Source organism: Mirounga angustirostris, unplaced genomic scaffold (genome assembly GCF_029215605.1).
Source record: "Mirounga angustirostris isolate CCGP_5_RB_7025 unplaced genomic scaffold, mMirAng1.0.hap1 SCAF_7, whole genome shotgun sequence".
NCBI classification, from domain to species: domain Eukaryota; kingdom Metazoa; phylum Chordata; class Mammalia; order Carnivora; family Phocidae; genus Mirounga; species Mirounga angustirostris.
In genome coordinates this window covers 143,015,135-143,037,532 of record NW_026991715.1, presented here as the reverse complement: position 1 = coordinate 143,037,532, position 22,398 = coordinate 143,015,135, and the positions used below count along the sequence as shown (strand labels likewise).

Below are 22,398 nucleotides of genomic sequence, written 5' to 3'. Positions count from 1 at the left end.
AAGACAAGGCCCCACCGAGGGACCAAGCAGGAAGTCATACCTCTCCTCCTCAGGAGAACAAGCTGCCCGCCATGGGTGCCCTGATGTTCCAGAAGCTTCTCGCTGCCCCCAGGGACTTCTCCAGGAGGAGGAAGGTGAGAGGAGAAGTCATGTAGGAGGAAAGGCCTGATAGGAACTGTGAACTTTGAGGTGATAGAGAAATTCACCCAAAAGAGACTTTTGCTTTTAACCAGAAAATAGAGAATTACTCTGAGTGGCGAAGTGACTCTTCTGAGTGGAAATGGAGGAAGATTGTTATGGAGATTGTTCCCACTGAACGGAAAAGGCTGCGTCTAACGAATTCCAGAAGCCTGGTTACCCTTCTGCATATCTGAATGGTGACTCTGAATTCCGATCCTACTCAGTGTCAAAGGGCTGATGCTACTTAAAATAGCTCTATATGCTGAGGTCACAGGAGAGATTCAAAATAATCTTTGAATGGGCTTTAGGGCATCTAATCTAGTGGTTCTCAATCGGGGGCAGTTTTAACACCCAGGAGACATTTGGTGGTCACAAGGGCGAGATGCTCCTTAGGGCATCCAGGGGGTAGAAGCCAGGGTACTGCTCAGCAGTGCACAACGCACGGACAGCACCTCACAACAAAGAACTACGTGGCCCAAATGTCAGCAGTGTCAAGGTTGAGAAACCCTGGTCAAATCCAAAATCCTCTTCAGTCACGCATGTCCTCAGAAAAAGTCTCTCCTGCCTCAGCCAGTTTCAGCTGAAGAATTCCTGAGGTCATTCGCCCAGTGACTAAGCGACAGAGGCAGGGTTGGTTCCGAGCTCCGCCTGACTCCAGTCTGTGCTTTTGAAACCTGTCTGTCCCGTGGCAAGGTCAGTCAAAACAGGAACATTCTAGTTGTGGTCCTCAGAATACCCAGAGAGTGGGAAGTGAGGAGCTCTGCTGAAAGGCCCCTTTCCCCCAGATCTCTCTACCTGGTCCACCCTGCAATGATGCTGGCTGCCCCTCGCTGAGAGTCCACCCCTTTGTGCTGAGGCTCCCTCTTCCCAGGGGCCTCCCATGAAAGTGCCGGGACCCCATATAGTCTGAAGAAATTACAATATAGCCTAAAGATGGTACTGCCTGTTCACTTGGACAAGATACTTGACCCCCTTGCACCTCAACACCCTCATCTGTAAAATGGGAATAATAATTGCATCTACCTCGGGGATTGTGGTGCAGGTGATAGGAATGACTATATGGAAAGCCTGACGCATAGCGCGTACAATTTTGTGGTGTGTGTTAACTGTGTGCTCACGCGTTCGGAGGGGAAATCTGTATGGGCCCTTTAAAAAGCCTGGCAGGAACCCAGGTTTAAAAAAAATGTAGCAACAACAAAAGTGCAGCTTCTGCAGTTTCTTTTCAAGTAAGACAAACTGTTCAAAACTGAACGAGCATTAATAAGTTGAAGTGCTGAAAGCGGTGAGTGACTGACTATTCATTTGGTTGCCAAGGAAACCCTCCAGGTTGGAAAAAAAAAGATTGTCGTGGGGGTCGACACAGACACAGACTCTGGAAGTGGCCCACAGAACTCTGTCCTCCCTCCGTCACAGGGGTAAAAGCGAGCAAGACGCTCACGGGGCATTTCAGAGCTAAGCCATGTGGTTGTGAGAAAGCCTCCTGGGTCAGCAGAAAGCCTGCCTCTCTCGGGTAGAGCTTGGCAGATCTCCTTAGGATGGAGAAGAGAGGTTAGCCATGGCCAGGGGAAGCAGCATCGTGTGTTCTCGGGTCCAGAGGACGCTGAAGGCAACAGCCCACAGAGGTTGTCTGCAGGCCATTTGGACCCCCGAGGGTAAAGTATGAGAAAGGTAACTATTTCTCCAGGAAAAAAAGGGGGGAAAAAGGCATGGGGGGAGCAGAGGTAAGAATGTGCCTAGATGTTGATGTTTCTGAAAAATTACTTCCCTATTGTATTCCGTATTTGTTACAGACCTTTCTTATGCTCGTGAAATACACATGAAATTGACCAGGTTAAAGTGCATGGTTCAGTGGCATGATTGCTTTCCTACTGTTGTGGGCCATCACACTAACTCCAGAGCATGTTCATCACTCAAACAGAAGCCCTGTTAGCAGTCACTCCACATCTTCCCCTCCTCCCAGCTACCATGAATTGTTTTTCTGTTGCTGTGGCTTGGCCTATTCTGGATGTTTCATATGCAGGGGATCACACAATATGTGACCTAATGTGCCTGGCTTCTTTCTGAGGATGTCTTTCAAGTTCGCTCTTACTGTAACATCTATCAGCCCCATTCCTTTTCACGGCCGAATAATATTCCACTGTATGGCTATGCCTCATTTTGCTTTTCCATCCATTTGTTAATGGGCATTTGGGTTGTTTCCATTTTTTGGCTATTGTGAAATAATGCTGCTGTGAAACTTTTCTACATGTTTTTGTTCGAACACTTGTTTTCACTTCTTTTGGGTAGCTATCTAGGAATGGAATCGCTGGGTTATAGGTTAATTCTATGTTTAATTCATCAAGAAATGGCCAAACTGTTTTCCATAGCAGCTGTGCTGTGTTTTCATTGTTACAGATTTTTGCCAAATGAGTTAGGAAGCAATGTTTTTGAAAGGGTAACACCTGGGGCTGGCCAGGGAGCATAGCTGTTAGCCCCTGTGAAAGCAATCTGCTCATACGGGGAGCAGTGCCGCTTCGAAGAAAGAGGATAGAACTTGAAGCCAACGTGTGTGGGTTCAATTTTCAGGTCTGACAACTAGTTGTTGGCCACTTGGTTAACCTCCCAAATCTCAGTTTCTTCATCTATAAATGCGGGACATCTGTTTCCTAGGGTTCTGGTGAAGGCTACAGGGTTATAGTAAAACATCTGGCCTCTGGTAGGCTCCCTGGAAGTTCTAAATATTGTCATTATAATGTAAAATGTTATTATCATGTATTAAGAGCCATAAAAGTCATGTTGTTTAACTAGAAAATTCTGCCCTTGAAAATCTATGCCAAGGAAATCAAGTCCCGCATTTCTAATTTTAAAGAAACTCTCAAAACATATGCCCTGTTAAGAATGCGTTATTAGTACTGTTCTTAAATAAGAAGGAATGAAGAAAACCATTTTCTTCAGCACTGCCCTGTGTTCTGGCTTAAGTTCTTGACCTACTCACTCCTTCATTAATTAGGCATTTATTGAGCCTCTACTATGTACTACGCACCAAGCTGAGCACTGAGAACATAGCACTGAACAAGAGAGACAAAGTTCCTGCCCTCATGAAGCTTATATTCTAATAGGAAAGAAAGAAATTAAACAAGTAATAATAATAGCAAACACTTGCTGAGCACATGCTTTGTATCAAGCCTATTCAAAGCCAGGGTTGGCAAAGTACAGTCTGTGAGCCAAATCTGGCCCATCCTCTGTTTTTGTAAATGAAGTTTTTTTTGTTTTGTTTTGTTTTGTTTTTAAAGATTTTTATTTATTTATTTGAGAGAGAGAGAGAGAGAGAATGAAAGACAGAGCATGAGAGGGAAGAGGGCAGAGGGAGAAGCAGACCCCCCGCCGAGCAGGGAGCCCGATGCGGGACTCGATCCCGGGACTCCAGGATCATGACCTGAGCCGAAGGCAGTCGCTTAACCGACTGAGCCACCAGGCGCCCTGTAAATGAAGTTTTATTTGAATACGGCCATACCCCCTCATTTACGGATTATTGTCCATGGCTGCTTTCACACTACAACAGAAAAGTTGAGTAATTGAGACAGAGACCATGCAACCTAAAACATTTACTTTCTGGCCCTTTCTAGGAAAATATACCAAGCCCTATTCTAAGCACAACAAATCTTAGATGTAAGTGCAGCGCTATTATTGTGCCCATTTTGCAGATGAGGAAACCGAGGCACGGAGAGACAAAGTAACTTGTTCAAAATCACGCGTACAGGAAATGAAGAACCGAGATGTACAGTACAGTCTGCTATCAAACGCATGCTTTACGATCTATGCTATATTGCTACCCTATCAAATACTGGGTGATTTAATCACGAATGTAAAAAGTGCTGTGAAGAAGTAGAGTGTGTAGTGCTTCACTAAAGGGTAAAGCCGAGGCTAGGATCTGAAGAAGAGGTTGGCTGGTAGAATTGGGTCTTTTTCCAGCTCTAAGGAACAGTGAATGCGGGAAGGCTTTGAGATGAGAAAAAGCTGGCTCATTTAAGGCACAGAAAGAAAGCCAATGTGGGGGCGCCTGGGTGGCTCAGTCGGTTAAGCGTCTGCCTTCACTCAGGTCATGATCCCAGGGCCCTGGGATCGAGCACCACGTCAGGCTCCCTGCCCAGCAGGAAGTCTGCTTCTCCCTCTCCCTCTGTCCCTCCCCCTGTTCATGCTCACATGCACGTGCTCTCTCTCTCAAATAAATAAATAAAATCTTAAAAGGAAAAAAAAGCAAGCCAGTATGGCCAGAGCAGAAGGAAGAGGGAGTGGTGCCTGATGGATCTGATGAGAGAGACAGATTAGGCAGAGCTGAGTAAAATACTTTAAAGATTTTCAACTTTATACTAAGAACAATAATGAGCCATTGAAGGGTCTTAAGCAAGAACATGATGATATTAGATTTGCCTTTTTTCAAAGATGACTCTGGATACAGTGTGAAGATGAGGCTGGAAGACAGGGACTAAAAGTGGAAGGAGAGACCCAGTAGAGGGTCTTCCTCAGAGGCTGTTGTCAAGGTGCAGAGGAGAGAGAGCAGTGGTTTGAGCTGGGCTAGGAGAGTGGAGAAGGAGAGAAGCAGACAGATTCAGATGTTTGGAGTGGCAGGGGCAGAATGAGGAAGAGTTAGTAACTGATGAGCTATGGTGGAGAGAAAGAGAAAGGGTTCAGGGCAGGGTACGTGGCTTTAGCCCTTAGGGTATATTGTTTATAGGGTGCTTCTCTGGAGATTGAATTGTAGCAAGAGAATCTGCTCTAGCTAGTTTGGAAAGGGAGAGGATTATGATGGGGTATTAGCTGCCTAAGAATCTTTGGAAGGAAGAATGGATCAAGTTCTAGGCTGAGTTGCAAGGAACAACCCCTCTGGGGAAGGCAGCAAGGAAGGCCCAGAAGGAAATTGCCTGAACAAGATGGCAATGCCCTATCCTGCCTCTTCCCTCACACAACCAGCCTGGGAAGCAAAGTCCCTGCTGATGCATCTGATTGGTCAACCCTCAGTCAAGTGTCTGGCCCTAGCCACAGAGGAGGCTGGGAAATATTGGGTTTCATTTTTATGTTTGAGTTCTATGTGGGGGGAAATCAAAATGTGAAGAAAGGGTTCTAAGATTCTGGGCTGGTATGAAGCAGCTGGTGGGGTGTGAGGGTTTGGTCACTAAGACGGAAAACACCATAAGAAGAATTGGTTTAGAGGGAAACCAGAGGGTTCAATTTTGGACTCAGTGGAAGTGAGGTACCTGTGATCCCCAGGTGGCAGCTGGAGAGATTGTGTTTCATCCTTATGGCAAATTGTAAAATCCATCTTGTGGTCCACTTGTCCGATTGTCACACTGCAAGAAAGTGGGGAAAACAGTTCATGAGTCCAGGAGAGTTTGGCTCCCATAGCTATGGGTTTTTTCTACCTCACAAACACTGTCTTCCAACTTTATCATTGTCCTTCTAATCTCTGCCAATCTTTGGTTAATACCATTAATACTTTTTATTCTATTTTGTATTACTCCCGAGGCTAGTAAACACCATGAGTTAACCCAATGGCCTCATTCATGCTCTAGGAAAATTCTATCAATCCCAGCAGGCTTTTCTTTAGAAATGTCATGTTGATTCTACAGTTCATATAAAAATGCAAAGAACTTATAATTTAGCCAAAACCTTTTTGAAAAAGAACAAACTTGAAACACTTACATTACCTAGATTTCAAGACTACTATAAAGCTACAGTAACCAACAGTGTAGGTATTGGCAAAGGATAATCAGAAGATGAATGGAAAAGAAGAGAGTCCAGAGACAGACTGACATCTGTATGAGCAATTAATATTTAACAAAGATGCCAAGGTAATTCAATGGGGAAAGGATAGTCTTTCTCCATATAAATGCTGCTTGAACAACCAGATATCCATAAAGAAGAAAATGAACCTCCAGCCTTACCTTACATGTGACACAGGAACGAAAGGAGATGGGTCACAAACCTAAAGTAAAAGCTCAAACTATAAAATGTCTTTTAAAAAGGAGAAAAAAAATGTTTGTGACTTTGGCATAGACAGAAAGTTCTTAGGACACAGAAAAGCACAAATCATAGAAGAAAATATTGATACAATAGACTTCATCAAAATTCAAAGCTTTTGTTCTTTCAAAGATACTGGGGGTTTTTTTGTTTGTTCATTTTTTTTGAAGATCTTATTTTTAAGTAATCCTCACACCCAACATGGGACTCAAACTCACAACCCCAAGATCAAGAGTCATATGCTTTACCAACTGAGCCAGCCCAGTGCCCCTGAAAGATACTGTTAAGACGATGAAAAGGCAAACTGCAGACCAGGGGAAACAATGGACTTGTCTTAAGAACCCCAAAATTTTTACAACTCGATCAGAAGTCAAACAAGTCAATTTTTTTAAATGGGCAAAAAAGATCACAACTGCCTTCCCTAAAGAGATATACAAATGGCCAAATATGCACATGAAAAGATTCTCAATATCATTAGTCATGGGGAAAATGCAAATTAAAGGCACAATGAGTTAACACCAGACACCCACTAGAAGGGCTAAAATTAAAAAGACTGGCAATACCATGTTGGCAAGGAAATGGAGCAACTGGGGGTGTAAAATTGTGCTTTGGAAAACAGTTTGGCAGTTTCTCAAAAAATTAAACATACACTTAACATGTGACCCAGAAATTCTGCTTCTAGATTCTTACCGAAGAAAAATGAAAACATACATACTCAAAAGATTTGTATATGAACGTTCAGAGGGGTTTTTTTCAGAGAAATTGTGTTACATTCAAATACTCAGCAATATAAAGGAATGGGACATTGACACAGCGTGGATGAGGCTAGAGGATGTTATTACTAGTTGTCTCAGTCATTTTTTTTTCATGGCACGTAATCCAAAGGAAATACCTAACAGTGGCGCCTGGGTGGCTCAGTCAGCTGAACATCCAACTCTTGACTTCAGCTCAGGTCATGATCTCAGAGTCGTGGGATCAAGTCCTGTGACAGGCTCCACGCTCAGTGGGGAGTCTGCTTGAGATTCTCTCTCTCCCTCTCCCCTGCCCATCCCCATAAAATAAATAAATAAATTTTTTTAAAAAAAGGAAGTAATACCTAACAGATCTGTTTATTAAGTAGCTGGTTCCAGACAATTTCACAGTGGAAGTCCTCAAGGTGTCCAACAGAAGTCTTCATGCTTCCCTCAAATTTTTAAAATGTTCATGGTCTCTGTGAGTTTGTCTCAGGGTGTCCCAGTGTAGTTCAGCACAGTATGGGAACGAGGAAAAATGATGGTTGCCTAAAGCTGGCAGAGAGGAGAATTAAGGCACTTTGTGGGATGAAGGAACTCCCCTACATTTTGATTGCTTTGGTGTGCTAGTGCCTGGGTATACATTGGTCACAGCTCAAGGGCGTGTATTCCTAAAAGGGAGGCGTGTTATTGCATGGAAGTTATATCTCAACAAAGTTGACTTAAAAATAAAGGCCAAAGGGGCGCCTGGGTGGCTCAGTTGGTTAAGCATCTCACTCTTGATTTCAGCTCAGGTCATGATCTCAGGGTCATGGGACTGAGCCCCACATCAGACTCTGTGCTAGGCATGAGACCTGCTTAAGATTCTCTCTCTCTCCCTCTTCCTCTGCCCCTTCCCGGCTCAATCTCTCTCTCTCTCAAAAACAAAAACAAACAAACAAAAAAGCACAGATAAAAGCAAAAGATATCTATTTTGCATATGAAAATACATGTCGTGTGCACAGACATATACACCCACATGTACACGTACTCATTCTGCCTGTCCATAGAATCATAAAACTACATTTAGTTATTTTGTTATTGACCCCACTAATTGACTCTGAGACTCAGTCTTCACCTCCCTTCTTCCCCTGCCACTCCTCCACTCTTGCCAATCAAAGATACTTTCATCATTTCATATGTCCAGGAACATTGTGAGTCTAGAGTAAAGAGCATGGAGGAAGCCGTAAGTGAGCATCTGTAGACATGAACCACCCTTATAAACTGAGGATGTGGTATCAAGGCACACAATATCTTTGACACAGTAGATGCTTATTGAATATTCATTGACTTGAATTTATTGAATTTTTTGAGACTTGTTTTCTGAGATATCTTCTCATTATTCCTAAATAATAATTTGAAAACACCTCCAAATGGCTATCATTTATTGAGCATCTGCTCTTCTGATAGACACAGTGCTTAATGCTTTTTGGCTTTTTTTCATGAAATCCCCCCAACTCTGTGAAATAGATATTATTAGCTTCCTTATACGGACCTGGCAACAGAGGCTCAAAGAGGTTAAGTAAATTGATCTGTGTGAAAATCTGAGATTACTAAGTGGGGAGACTGGGATCTATATTCCCAGCTGTCCACCCAAGCAGCTCAGCATCTTTATTATGCCACTCTTGACTATGCCTCTGAGCTGATTACTGTAAAAGACTAGAACCTCATACTGGGAATCTGACCCTCATCATATTCAAGACCAGAGTATAAGGTGTGCTGTCCCTCTATTCCCTCCTGATGGGTGACGGGTGATAGAGAACACTACTTAAATGTCTCTTGGATTTCACCATTACAAAGTATGGTCCTCTCCTGAAGGATTTTCAGGGAAAGAAAAATCTAGAACCTTATATTCTTCTGATGGACAATATTAGACATTCTAATGCACTCCCTTGTATTATTATGGGATCTTTAGCAGAATTCCAATTACACTAAGAATATTTAAATAACAATGACACCTAGCATTTTTAGATTTTATTACCATTTATGATGTGTCCATCCCCTGGTGGTCTTCCCAACCACCATATGATATCACCATCGATTGGACATTGTTGTTGACTCTCCATAATCTATTCCACCCCAGGTGATTTGTCTGAGTTCATCAGAGTAACCCCATTCCTCAGGCCAGTGAGTGACTCAGGAATGGACATGTGACCCAACATAGCCAATCAGATGTGAAGAAACATCTTAAGCATGATCCAAGAAAAGCCATGGGAAGAAAGGATCTCTTGTTGCTCCACTGGATGTTACCATGACTGGATGGGACATCTGGAAGTGCCACAGCCTTCCTATTCCAATACCAGCCTGAGAATGATGATGACACAGGATGCCAGAGCTGAGAAACAGAGAGAACCTGGCCTTGGTGATTCGGAGTCAACTCCCCCTAGAGCCATTTTGCCTCCAGCTTTCCTCGTATGTAAGATGCCAGATGTCCTTATTGCTTAAACCATCTTGATTCCTGTTTCTACCACTTGCAGCAGTAAGGATCCCGATACTTTAGCCCCAACGGAAACTCCAAGAGGTTAAGCAGTTCTACATCACATTGTTAGCGTGATCAAAATTGGAACTGGAATCCCAATCTCCTATCAGCCAGGTCATCTTTCACTCACCAGCTGCTGTTAATTGGCAGAAATGATCTTACCCATTTTGATGAATATCAGCTGACTTCTCAAAATATCATTTTTGTTGTAAAAAGATGAAACCCTTAGCTAATTTAAAGAGAAAATCCAGGAAAATAAGTGTCTGTTGAATAATGTGATGCATAATGTAGATGCTTGCTTTGATATTATTTTATGATAGCAATTAACTTATAACTGAAAATATTTGGTTTCATTTAATACGTGAAATAGCACCATCTCCTTTAGATATATACTAAAGACAAACGTGTTGTTGTTTTTTAAGTAACATTTGTGAGAAAAACCTGCTGGGAAAGATTCTTTCTCATGGTAATTCTTAAACCCTACAAAACTAAAATATGATAATCATTTTTTTTCTACACTACCAATATGTAAATTGACTTTTTTTCTTATTTTCTTCAAGTTTTATGCTTTACCCTTTAGCAAATGTTTACAACAAATTTTCATCTGGCTAAAACTTTTTTTTTCATCTTTGGAACATTTCCTATAGCCCATAGTTTAATCTTACCTTGGGATCTAAAGCTGGAAGGGGCTCAGACATCTGCTAATTTATCTTCCTTCCCTGCAGCAGGTAGGCCTTGGCCTTGGATGAAGTGAGTGCGTGCTGCTTTCCCCAGAAGAGAAATTAGCACTAGCACCATCAGTATCAAAATGCCTCCTCACTGGGGGACTCTTCTCAGGTCTAACATAAAGCTTACATTGTACACTTCAGACTTGTTTCCCCTTAAAAAAAATGAATTATTTAAGAGAGAGGGCGGTGCAGGGAGGGACAGAGAGCATCTTCAAGCAGACTCCCCACTGAGCACAGAGCCCAACATGGGGCTTGGTCCCACCATGCATGAGATCATGATCCAATCCAAAACCAAGAGTTATCAGGTACCTGGCTGGCTCAGTTGGTCAAGCATCTGCCTTCGGCTCAGGTCATAATCCCAGAGTCCTGGGATCAAGCCCCACATCAGGCTCCCTACTTAGTGGGGAGTCTGCTTCTCCCTCTGCCCCTCAACCCACTCATGCTCTCTCTCTCTTTCACACACACAGATAAATAAATAAAATCTTAAAAAAAAACACAAACAACCAAGAGTCAGTCACCTAACCAACTGAGTCACCCAGGCACTTCTGCCCCCTCTTTTTTTGTACTTCCACAGTTGTCTAGAGCCTCTCTCATCCTGGATTAAATTGCAAGTACTTTGCCCAGATGCCCCTTGATGCCTCTTCACTGTCTTTGCTCAGGCGTCTTCCATCTCTCGTGCTGCCCACTGGCCACCCAGGGCTATCTGCCGACTCCTATGACAACCTTGGCATCCAGGGCCATGGCCGAAGCCTCCTCTGATATGAGTCTCTTTATAATTAGACTACATGTCCTAGTCTGCTGGTTCAGTGCTGGTGTAGGCCCGTTGTCCGGCACAATTTCCCTCTCACTCAACAGTGTCTTGGTTTGCTTAAGAAGTTTTATGATCCTCTTATTTATAGAATATGAAGCATCAGGGTGATTTCCCTGAACCTCCCAGCTTACAGGGCCCCACACAGCAAACAGAAGAGATCAGACATAGTGACTCAGCATAGAGTGCTCTAGAACCGTGCTGTCCAATATGGTAGCCAATAGCCACGTGCTATTGAGCACTTGATATGGGGCTAGTCCTAACTGAGTTCTGCTGAATGTGTAAAATACACTCCAGATTTTGAAGGCTTAGTACAAAAAAAGAATGTAAAATATCTCATTAATAATTTTTATATAGAAATTATATTTGGGGTATGTCAGGTTAAATAAAACATATTTATTAAAATTAAGTAAAGTATCATTAGAATTAAAATATATTATTTAAATTACTTTGCTTTTTTAATGTGGCTACTAGAAAATCTAAAATTACACATGTCGGCGGGGGGCACCTGGGTGGCTCAGTCGGTTAAGCATCTCACTCTTGATTTCAGCTCAGGTCATGATCTCAGGGTCATGAGATCAAGCCCCGCGTTGGGCCTTGAGCTCAATGGAGAACCCGCTTGGGATTCTCTCTCTCCCTCTCCCTCTGCCCCTCCTCCTGCTCATGCTCTAAATAAATAAATAAATAAATAAATAAATAAATAAATAAAGTCTTTAAAAATAAAATAAAAAACACATGTGGCTTGCACTTTGTTTCTGTTGGGCAGTGCTGCTCTATACCCAATGACTCACCCCCAGCAGTGGTTCTCCTCGACTTTCTTTTTCCTTTCCTACATTAACATCGTGCTGCCAAGGGGTGGATAATAACAGTTTTAGGTATTACTCCTCCCAGATGGTACTTGCCTGGTGACCAGGTCCACTGATAGTACACAACCCTTACTAAAGTTGTTACAGGGTGGAAAATGCACTGTTCTCCAGTGAGGAGATTGGAATTCTAGACCCAGTACTACATCAGTGTGAGCTTAGCTGAGACACCAACCTCAAAGGACCTCAGATTTCCCTTCTATAAAAATGAAGACTTGGAGCCAGACGACCACTGAAGCCCCTTCAAGGCTCTTCAAGGCCTGAGCCAGTGAACGAATACTATGGCAATTTCAGGGATACATGTAGGGTTGGTGGAGGACTGTGATTTAGGAGGAGCCCTTGGGTTGCCTCTCAGATCATACTATGAGCATGCCTCCCTGCCCCAATCAAAGTGGCCCTTATACCCAGAATATCCACAATTATACCCCTTGCCACAATGGCCAAGTCAGAAACCAGTATTTGGATAAAAGAAGTTTTACATACTTTTACATACTGGTGATAATGCAGGCTAAACAAAAATACAGAGGATTAGAGGATTGAAACTCAGAGATAATGAATCCATTATAGGTCATTGAGAGAAGTGAAGATTATTTTTGAGAAACAATAATCCTCCCCTTTCCCAACAACATTTTTCTGGAAAGTGTACATGAAGAATGTTGTAAGATAGATGGAACTTTCCCATAACAGCAATATTGTAGTTGGGAGTTTCATTTCTGACCAATGACCACATTATAATAACCATAGATACTAGGGTAATAACAATGTGTAGGGTCAATCCTCCCAGGAGGCATTACATTTTAAAAGAAAATTTGTAGGGGCCCCTGGGTGGCTCAGTCAGTTGAGTGTCTGCCTTCGCCTCAGGTCATGATCCTGGGGTCCTGGGATCGAGTCCCGTGTTGGCTCCCTGCTCATCGGGGAGCCTGCTTCTCCCTCCCCAACCACCCCCCACCCCGCTGGTGCTCTCTCTCTCGCTGCCTCTCTCTCTCAAATAAATAAATAAAATAAAATAAATAAATAAATAAAATCTTAAAAAAAAAAAAGAAAATTTTAGGGGTGCCTGGGTGGCACGGTTGGTTGAGCGTCTGCCTGATTCAGGTCATGATCTCAGGACACTGGGATCGAGCCCTGCATCAGGCTCCCTGCTCAGTGGGGAGCCTGCTTCTCCCACTCCTCCCTGCTCTAGCTCTCTCTCACTATCTCCATCTCTCTCAAATAAATAAATAAAATCAATTTAAAGATATTTTTTAAAAAAAGAAACTTTGTAAACACAAATGGATTTCTAGTCTGTGGAACCTGGCAGCTAGGTTGGCTGAGGACAGACCCTTCTGAACAGAGGTGTTTTCCAAGGCGCTCATCCCTTCAGGGCTGCTGCCAGACCCCAAGAAGGCAGGTGAATTGACACCAGAAAGCCAGTGTTGTGCTTCTAAGAGGCCCACTTGGTTTAGCAGATCAGCAGACTCTTTGAGGGACGTGGAACAAAGTTTTGAAGAAGCAGGATGGATGTGAGGTCATCATCCAGGCTCTCTGGGTAAGAGGATGGCGTCCACATGAACCAATTGTTGAGTAGCCAGGAGGCACCTGGGGATATAGGACAGAAAAAGGAAGGGAGATTCCTAGGCACCAGAGGCCAGAACGGGGCTAACAGACGAGTGAGGGACCGACCAGGGCCATGAGGAAGACAGACGACCTCACTGGAGGGTCATTAGAATGCCAAAAGCATAGACAAACGTAACTCACTTCCCGCGTGGCCAAGGGCCAGCTCCATGGCTTCTGTTGGTGTGCATTTCCTTTCATTCAGGCTATCGGTGACCTCAGAAGAATGTGAAAAATATGTGCAGCCTTTAGGGAGTTGTTTCTCCTGTGCTCTACCTAAAGGGTTGACCTAGTGGGACGCAGAAGCCAGGCAGTACCCCCACTACTGTGACACCTGACTAACCCTGATCAAGGGAGAGGATGCAGAACAGGAGATACGGACATTCTGAAAATCATGGACACCCGACCAGAGGCCAAGTCAAAGAAGGAGAAGGAAACAAAGGGGGTAATAGAAAGTACAACATGGCACAAGTGAAGGACGCCTGGATGACTCAGTTGGTTAAGCATCCAACTCTTGGTTTCCGATCTCAGGGTCGTGAGATCGAACCCTGCTCTCAGAGGGGAGTCTGCTTGACATTCTCTCTCTCCCTCTCCCCCTGCCTCTCCACCTGCGCTCTCTCATTCTCAAATAAATAAATAAATCCTTTTTTTAAAATGGCAGGAGTGAGAAGGAAGGGGAAAAGAAAAAGAGAAAGGGGGAGAGGGTTGGGAAACAGAACAAAGGAGACAGGAAGGGAAGAGAAGTTCAGAGAGACAGACTCCGCAGGTCCTGGGACAAGGATTGGAAGAAAGTGGTCCCAGTCGCGGCTTGTTACTGGTTGCACTTTCCTGACAAGTTATCACTGGGAGCCATTGGAATCTTACCTATTTCTCAGAGCTCATCAACTGCTTTCATACTTGAGAATGGACAGCCAGTCTCCAACCAGCGGCCATTCTTTGGTCTACACCGATGTGCCCACAGCAATGCAATCCACTGATTTGGATCACTTCAGAGAAGGAATGAAATCTTAAAGCCCCCTTCGCAGAAACGTAAGGCTACCAGGTGTTCCGTATGGCATGACCAGGATGCAGAACCTACACTGAGGACTCTTACGTCAGTGTACCCCCACGCCGCCCGTGGACTAGACATTTTGAGATGAGTAAACGGAGCTGCCACGTAATACCGTGAATGGTAGAGCTGAGCTGACATTCGTTCTTGCTGCTGTCTGACTTCAAACACCAGGCTTGTGGCTCCACATCGCACTTCTTCTTGAGAGCCAGGCCCTATGGTAGCAGCTGCAGTTTGGGGTATGCAGGAAAGGGTGAGTCTTTATGAGAGTTTTGGGTTAATGATCAAAGCCAGGCCTGACCTACCTCTATTTAGCCCTTACGAATAGGCCATTGTCTGACTCTCAATCCAATTCCTTCATTGGTGGTAATGGCATTACATCTTCCTTGAGGTCACAGCATTTCTGCCCTTCGACTTTTCTAGAAATCTGAGAATGGCGTAGAGGTTTGAATGAGGGGTCTCCCCAGAGGCATTTCCCATGCCTCTGAAAAAGTTGCCATATTTCACCAAGTATTGGCTCTTGGCATCTGAGCCAAATCAAGTGGTAAATAAAAATGTAACCCCAGGGGCACCTGGGTGGCTCAGTTGATTAAGCATCCGACTCTTGATTTCAATTCAGGTCATGATCTCAGGGTCATGAGATCCAGCCCTGCATCAGGCTCTGCACTGGGTGTGGAGCCTGCTTAAGACTCTCTCTCCCTCTCCCTTCACCACCACCCCCCCACCCCCGCTCACTCGCACACCCATGCTCACTCTCTCTTTCTCAAAAAAATGTAACCCCAGGACAGCCCCCATTGCTATCAGGCACTCGAATTCTGATTCCAGCCTGGTGGGGGCTTGAGTTCGTCAGGTCACCTACAACGGGACAGCCTGGTACAGCTCATCCCCTTGAACCCCCCAAAATCAACATGAGGTTTCACTGCCTAGACTTCCAGAGGCCATGGATGTCTCTGTACCCTATGTCACCATCATCTCCTTCAAGCCCCCTGAACCCAGCATGCCCCCTTCTCAGGACACTATTCCTCTCTGAAGGAGAAAGCCCTTCCACCCAGTCTCTTTGTGTGTCTCGCAAACCCTGGGAGGCTTCATTAGCGCCAGCTCCTGCTGGCTGTGCAGAGGGAAGGCATGGGCCTGGTCGCTGGGTTACCTAGGATGGGGAGCCCCAATAGTGCCACTCTGTCTCTCCTTTTCATCTGCCTCGGCTCTCCCCCGGGCTCCTCCTATAACCACACCTTTGACCCCACTTCCTGTGATATAATGACCATTCTCCAGCTCTGCTCAAGCGTATGTGCTTTTTTCTTGACATGCTTTCCAACAACAAAGGGTCCCCAGGTTAACTGACAAAGCTTTTTAGTGTTCCCAAATTCTCAGCGGATATTCACCTTTGGGATTCAAGGGTGAGAAATAAGAATTCTCAGAAATTCCAAAAATCAGAAGCTATTATACACTTTTTCATAACATTTGTTGACGTAAAAAAACAGTGAAACATAAGCTTATTTCCTTTCTTGATACAATGAAAATATTGTCAATTTTACATAGAACTGAAACCTACAGAAAATATTCAAACACTGGGAAACAGCAGCAAATGCTATAGGACGGTGTTTGAATCGCATGATATTTGGACCTCCCAGCAAGGTTGGCAGCACTGCGCTCACTTCCCAGAATTGCTGTTTAAGGGTGTATTTTGTTTCCAAACTTACTATTTCTTGTAACCCTGCGCATAGCATTTGTATAAAGCCCATGGTGCATTTGAACTTCTTAGCATTTCTTTTACTTGCAGGAATGACTTGTCACTGGCAGGAGACTGGGCCACGAACACACACACAACAGCTATTTGTGAAGACTGACTGAGTAGATCGTGACTGCTTCTCTCCTAAGTTCTCTTGTCTTTCCAGAAGTGTCGACCTGACCCTGTGAGCCCTTTGCCATTGCTCCGTGCTCCTGCTTTCGACCGGACTTCAGCGGACTCCTAACCAGCAATGTCTCCAGGTGGATTGTTAAGCTTTAATTCTCACATAAGAATGATCAGTTTTCCCCATTTCTTGTCTGATTTTATCCCCAGAATTCGGGATTTGGAAAAACATAGGAACGTTCCAAGAAATGCTGGGAAGGAATTCCTGAATGAAAACCACTTCTTCCTCAGCCATCGAGAAGGAATGGCGCCACAGAGGCCCACAGTTTCTAACAGCCAAGTCCCTCAGCTGATAGTCGAGGAAGTGATTTGAGCCCTCCCACTACATGAAAAGCCATGAATTTTTATTTATTTTTGAGAGGGTGTCTCCAAGCATCTGTTCGCTTTTTAACTTGTTTATGTAGTTCATTGACTGTCTACTCTGTGTCAGGCCCAGCTGAGCAGGGAGCCCATTGTGGGACTTGATCCCAGGACCCCGAGTTCACAACCTGAGCCCAAGTCAGACCTACTGAGCCACCCAGGAGCCCCCAACAATGTTTTTTAAATCCATTTTAGGAGGGTACACATAGTACTATACCATTTATTTAATTTTAAACACTAGGTAAAACTACATATTTATATGTGAGTCTGTTGTATGTAAAGTACAAAAGCATGAACTGTGACAACACACATCAGATTTACAAAAGTAGTGACAAGGACGTGGGACCATCCAGGAGTTGTATGGAGGAACAAAGGAAAAGCTCAACGTTATCTGTAATGACCTCTTATTTTAAAAAAATACAAAGTAAAGGGGCACCTGGGTGGCTCAGTGGGTTAGGCGTCCCACTCTTGATTTCGGCTCAGGTCATGATCTCGGGGTCATGAGATCTAGCCGAGTCAGGCTCTGTGCTCAGCCCAGAGTCTGCTTGTCCCTCTCCCTCTGCCCCTCCCCCCACTGCGCACTCAAGCTCTCGCTCTCTCAAATAAATAAATAAAATCTTTTTAAAAAAAGGTAAGATCAACAATGTTAGCATTTATTAATTCTGGATTGTACATATGTTGATTGTGTTTTTAATCTGTGTTTTTCTGAATGTTTTTAACTCTTCAAAAAGTGTTAAAGAATAAGAGAAAAATCCAATCTGCCCTCTGACATATTGCCTGGCTGGTACCTTAGAAAAAGCAGTAACACTCCCACAAAAAAAGAAATGATAACTATGGAACATGATTCCCACAGTGGTAATTATATTGTAATATGTAAGTATACCAAATTAATGCATTGTGCACCTTAAACTTATATAATGTTATATGTCAATTTTCTCATTTTTTAAAAAATGGAATAAAATTCAACATAAATTGAAAAAAAAAAGAAAGAAAAGCAGTAACATGGACCTCTGGCCCTCAGAATCCCTAAGAGACCCTCCTCGTACCTGCCAACAATCACACACACACACACATACAACTATGCACACACCCCACCTACTAAAGAGATAGGGCTTTGGATCTTTCAGTCGCTTGGTGAGCCCAGGTAATTATAGTCTGAACGTAAGACCTCAGAGATCCACGAGGCCTCCCTGCATAGTGTTTACAAAGGCCGGACTGCCCGCCTTTGTGAAGCACCATCCTCGGGGAGGCTGAGACACATCTTGGGTATTGCTGCTGGCAAATAACAAGGTCAGATCTCAGACCTCCAGCAGCGGGGCGCCTTTGACCTTCCCAGAGCCAGGCTAGCATAAGCTTCTCTTAGAATTAATTTCACTAATGCCCTTAATTTGGCACTTTGAATTAAACATTATGCCAGAAACAAGATGCAAACTTTAGAGGTATTCTCTTTGGCCTCAAGGAACTCACTTTCTAGCAAGTGATATACACACATACCAAATCCTAACATAGTACAACCAATATTAGCTTTGGTGGAAGTGCTTAGATACCGAAGGCATCAGGATAAGCCAGGATGTCTGCGGTAACAACTATGTTCTTCAATCTCCACAGCTTGCCCCAGTAAAGGTTTATTTCTCATTCACAAGAAGCCCGAGGCAGGCCAGGCAGCTCCTCTGCCCAGGAAAACGGTATAGTGCGCTATATTCGTTTCCCAAGGCGACCTTAACAAAGCGTCACAAACCGAGAGGCTCAAAACCACAGAGATGATTGTTTCACCATCTGGAGGCCAGAAGTCTGAAGCCCAGGTGTCGTCAGGGCCATGCACCTTCCTTGGCCTCTAGGGAAGGATCCTTCCTTGCCTCTTCCAGCTTCTGGTAGCCTCGAGTATTCCTGGGTTCGAGGCAACATAATCCCAGTCCCAATGTCTGCCTCCACCTTCACTTGGCTTTCTTCCCTCTCTGTCCGAATTTCCCTCTTCTTATAAGCGCATCAGTCATATGGGATTAGGGCCCACCCTAATGACCTCATCCTCCATAACTCGATGATACAATTCAACCCACAACACACACATAGCTACAAGGTCATGGCAGGACAGAGAGCTGGAGGGTACCACGGGAAGCAGTCAAGGGCTTGGTCTACAGGGGGCTAAGTTACTTATGTACATCTCCCACTGACCCAAACCTGGTCACATGGTCCCAGCCTGACCACAAGGGAGGCTGGGAAATGTGGAGGAGCGCGTGGCTATTTGGTGAGCATTGGTACATCTGTGACCTCCCCTGTTCAGAACAGTCTTTATTCCTCAGCCAGTGGGAAGCCACAAGCTGGGGAGGGCAGGGCCGGGGGGGGGGGTCGTGAAGAGGGGTATAGACAAAAGCAATTCATGTCACTAGACGATCAGTGGAGATGCTGTAGAAATCCAGAGTGCAGAGGATGAAGACCCGCAACAAACTGTAGTGGAAAGGAGAGAGGAGGAAACGGGTTTGATGAAATTTTCCAAGGTAGAATCAGACCACCAGCCAGAGGAGAAGAAAAGGGACTCATTTTTCTGACTTGCAATTGCTTCCCATCGTGACATTAAAAGAATACATTTTGCTTGGGGGAAATTCTTGTGAAGACTTTGCAAAGTTGCACAAAGCAAAATCTCCAAAACCAGATCATTTTGTCAAAACGGTCTCTATTGCGGATACCACCCGAGCTAATGAAGTCTTCGCGTGTAATGAAGCCTAGGAAGGAGGTGAAGGTGCAAACCTGAACCAGAAACGTCTCGTTCGGGACTAATCCCCCTTTTGCGAAGGGATCACAGAGAAAGGATTGTATTTTGGCAAAATACGCTGCAGGCTTCCTGCTCCCATTCCGCTGCCAGCTCTGCAAGAGAGCGCCAGAAGCCGGGCACTGCTCCTGGAAGAAGCGAGAGAGAAGCTCCAGGGCTGACAAAACTTCACAGCAGAGCCTTGCTGGAGGTGGCGGCTTCCCCCGATGCTGCACGAGTTCTGTGCTCGGGCCAAGCACTTGCTCCGGCCCCGCCAGACACACAGCTCCCCGGCAGGCAGGAGCCCCCCTCGCAGGCACCTCTGCACATCCCCTCCGGGGAACTTGGACACTTACCTGCTTCTCATTCAGCTACCCACTCCGAAAGAAGCAACCTCTTACTTATCCCTGAAAGGATTTCTGGTTTTTTTGCCTTCCAAAAATCATTTTTTTTAATTTAATTTAATTTTATTATGTTATGTTAGTCACCATACAATTTTTATGTATGTGGGTTTTATCTATCAACATTAGAAAATTAAATGGAGAAAATGTTATTTTTAATTATGAATGTATTTTAAGTAAAAATAAGACCATTGCATATTAATATAAATGACATATGATTTACACAAATAAGTTTATGAAGACTAACTCCACTTTCCAAAGCAAACCATGTTTAGTGAAAAGGGTGGCATTGTTTCCCATTTTTGCAAATCTCTTTTTAAAAAAGAGAGAGAGAGAGCAGGAGCCGAGGGTGGAGAAAAGGGAGAAGGAGAAGCAGACTGAGTCCCCCACTGATCAGGGAGCCCTACGCGGAGCTCGATCCCAAGACCCTAATATGACCTGAGCCGAAGTCAGACACTTAACCAACTGAGCCACCCAGGCGCCCCCATTTTTGCAAATCTCTTAAGTGCCTGACTTAATAGAAGACAACTGAATTCTCACACCTTCATTCAATCTGTTGTGATACAGTATGTTGATAAGCTGGCCTCATACAGACATACAGCTGGAAAATGGACTGTTTAATAGGAATTTCAGATCATTGTAGGTATTCTTTTTTTTTTAAGATTTTATTTATTTATTTAGAGAGAGAGAGAGATTGAGCAGGAGAAGGGGCAAAAGGAGAGGAAGAGAGAGAATCTCAAGCAGACTCCATGCGAGTACCGAGCCTGACATGGGGCTCAATCTCATGACCCTGAGATCATGACCTGAGCTGAAATCAAGTGTCAGATGCAATTGGTTACTGAGCCACCCAGGCACCCCATGGGTATTCTTTTTTGATGTTACACCAAATCTCAGCATATGGTCACTTCTTGATGGTTAGTTATAATGTGGAATATGAAATCATATCAGTGACCTTTTCATACTTTATTATATTCAAATTCACTGGGCTATCTTGTCATTTGTATAGATCTTTCACCCATACATGATGTTTTTTAAGTAATCTCTACACCCAACATGGGGCTCAAACTCATGACCCTGAGATAAAGAGTCTCATGTGCTACAACTAAGCCAGCCCGGTGCCCCATCACCATATATGATTTTGAACCATCATAGATTGGTCATTTGGAAAATATTGGTTCACTGAGTCAGTCATATCTTCCAAAATGTTGCCATAGTACATTTACACAGTACCAAAAAAAAATCACACCTGTTAATATCACCACCCATCTCCCCAGAAAAGACTTTAAGTATTAGGAAGCTCTCAACCTAACCATGACAGATACAGGTTTTCCAAAATTCTAGTTTTCACTTGGAAGTTCACATTTTATTATTGGCAACAAATAATGTCCCTTTGTTCATTTTTGAGAAAGTGTCTGGCAGACATCCAAGTGTGAATAATCATAGTTTGATCATCCACCAGTCATTCTTTCGAGCAAAATTAGTGCTCCATGAAGCACGAGACTAGTTCAGCTCGCAACTCAAGTGCTTCTCCTCAAGACCAGCGTTGGAGCTGGTGTCCACAGAGTGCTTTATGCATGTTTCCCATTCCGTTACACAGATTTTTTTAAACTATACTCAGGAGAAGAGATTTAATAAGAAGGAATCATTCTTACAGCTTCATCAAGGACATTCTTAAGTAAAACTTGCAAATTTTTTTTTGGAAACGTATGTAGTGAAGAATATGAATTGTAGCACAGCCTCCATTTATGCTAAAGCTCCATTGGTTTTACCTACCCTTGGTTTGCATTTTGACAGTGAAGCATCACAATGGTGATGTTAGTGTTAGCACTATCGTAAAACATTGATCTGACCGTTCATACTCCCCAATAGGGTCTCAGGCAACACTGGGGTTCCAGGGACCAGGCGTTGAGAACCCCAGCCCTCCACACTCTGACTTCTGCCTTCCTTTCCGCCTCCTCGCTCGCTAGCTTATGTTGGGCTTCCCCAGGAGCAGACCAGGAGGCAAGGATTCAAGGGCAAGTAGTTTATTTGTGAGGTGGCCTCAGGAAGTACCAGGAGGGATGTGGGAGAGTGGCATGAAGAAGGAGAGCAGGGCATGGTATGTGCATGGGTTGTCACCCCTGCAGAAAACCGGGGCTCAGTCGCGCTAGGATCTGTTCGGAAGTGGAGTAGGACATGCCTCCAAGTTATGCAGCCGGACGGATGAGGAAGCTGAGGCATTTATCCTCTGACTCTAATCACCATTGCCTAATGGCTACTCTCAAGGACCCCCCCCCCCCTTACCCAGTACTTCCCAGCTGCCCTGAAGTGCCCAGGATGAGCATGGCAGACATGCCCTCAGATGGAGAGTCCCAGAACCTGCTGGAGGAAGTCATAACATGACCTCGATTGCAGAATGCCACAGGAGAACAGGGGGCCCACCAACAGCATCTGTTGCCTTCACTATCTTCCCATCCCACTAGCCTTCCTTTGCCCCGACACAGGGTCTTCCCGCATGCTGTTCCTTCTACCTG

The 22,398-nt window shown here is 44.3% G+C and overlaps 1 long non-coding RNA gene across 1 annotated transcript; it reads left to right on the top strand.

The window, feature by feature from the left end:
* The first annotated feature begins 884 nt into the window (after positions 1-884).
* Positions 885-19,045, top strand: LOC135365457 (uncharacterized). Its single transcript, XR_010413356.1, has 3 exons — positions 885-1,848; positions 9,031-14,719; positions 16,247-19,045. It is a non-coding gene; the product is annotated as an uncharacterized LOC135365457 (long non-coding RNA).
* Positions 19,046-22,398: the final 3,353 nt, after the last annotated feature.